This window comes from Aphanomyces astaci (genome assembly GCF_000520075.1).
Source record: "Aphanomyces astaci strain APO3 unplaced genomic scaffold supercont1.22, whole genome shotgun sequence".
Classification (NCBI taxonomy): Eukaryota; Oomycota; class Saprolegniomycetes; order Saprolegniales; family Verrucalvaceae; genus Aphanomyces; species Aphanomyces astaci.
The window spans coordinates 599,568-601,322 of NW_009798285.1; positions in this window are offsets into that span (position 1 = coordinate 599,568).

The window sequence follows — 1,755 nt, forward strand, 5'->3', positions numbered from 1 at the left end:
CTTTGGGTTTAAAACACCGTACGAAATGTTCTATAAAGAAGCACCGGACGTGAGTCGTTTACACGCATGGGGTTCCCTGTGCTGGGCTTATGTACCCAAAGAGCTTAGGAGTGACAAGAAACTCTCTGCTAGAGCTACAAAGTGTAGATTCCTCGGTATCTCTGAAGAGTACAAGGGTTACCGTCTTCTTGATATTGAACGAGATCGCTACTTCGTCGCAAGGGACATTCTATTCGACCCTGTATCATCACAAGAGTTCATTCGTAATGCGTTTGAAACTAATGATACCGTTTTAAATGACGACGAATTGTGCGAAATAAAGGAACTAAGTGGTTCCAAACGTCCACTAGAAATTTCTGGCAATGATGAGCCACGAAACAAACGTTCTAAAATTGACACTACAGTAGAGACAGTGGGAGTTGGGACACCTGCAGAGACAGTGGGAGTTGCTTCGAAAACATCACTCCCCAAACCAGTGCCAATTGAAACGGTAACATACTTAGAACGTAGTGCACGTAAAAGACAACAACCCAGTCGCCTGCAGTATAGCTGCAATACTAGTATGGTTAATAAGTTAACCGACAAAATCGCTGTTGATAAGCATCGCATGCGTCATAAAGTACCAAAGTCTTACAAGGAAGCCATGCGATGTGACAATCGCGCCAACTGGGTGCAGGCACTGGATTCTGAATATAACTCACTCTTGGAAAATGACACATGGGAGTTATGTCCAATGCCATTGGATGAAAAAGTTATTCCCTGCCATTGGGTATTTAATGTAAAATATTTATCCAATGGTAAAATTGAGCGTTACTAAGCACGACTCGTAGCACAAGGTTGCCACCAAAAAGTTGGAGTCGACTGTGACGAGATTTATGCTCCCGTCGCTCGATATGAGTCATTACGACTTGTACTAGCAATAGTAACTATACTCAATGTCGAGTGTCATCAAATGGATGCTGTTACAGCGTTTCTAAATGGAACGCTAACTGAGAGAATCTACATGCGACAGCCTGTGGGCTACTTTAGGAAAGGACCTGAGTTTGTTCTTCGCCTAAAGAAGAGTCTCTATGGCCTACGCCAGGCACCTAGAATTTGGTACAATGTTCTACATGCTTTCCTCACAGAAATGGGTTTTGTACGGTGCTACAAAGAGTATTGTATCTACGTCCTAAAAGTGGGAGAATTGAGCCAAGTGTTCAGTACCAAAGAAAGTGACTGGGTCATATTAGTTGTATATGTCGATGACATTACTATAGTTTCTCCAAGTGTCCAAAGTGTGAACAAAATAAAGGCTGAACTATCTGGCCACTTCAAGATGAAAGATCTTGGCGAGATCAGTTACATTCTCAAAATGGAAGTCAAACGTGACCGCAACAATCGACTTATGACGAATTCTCAGAATAAGTATATCAATGATTTGATGGAAAAGTTCGGTATGGCCGAAGCTTCAACAGTATCGACACCTCAAATAGTAGGACAAGAGTTGATTGCTGAAAGCAACATGTCAAGGGAGCAGATTGATGCACAACCCTACGACTAGAGGGGACTTATAGGTTCATTGCAGTATCTCGTCAGAGGCACGAGACCTGACATTGCAAATGCAGTTCGCGATCTAAGTAGATTTTTAACATGCTATAATGAAAGGCATTGGCTAGCGGCCTTGCGAATCCTAAGATACTTGAAAGGAACGTCCACCTATGGACTCTATCTCAATGGTAACACAGAACAGATAGACTACGATGTCTTCACGGA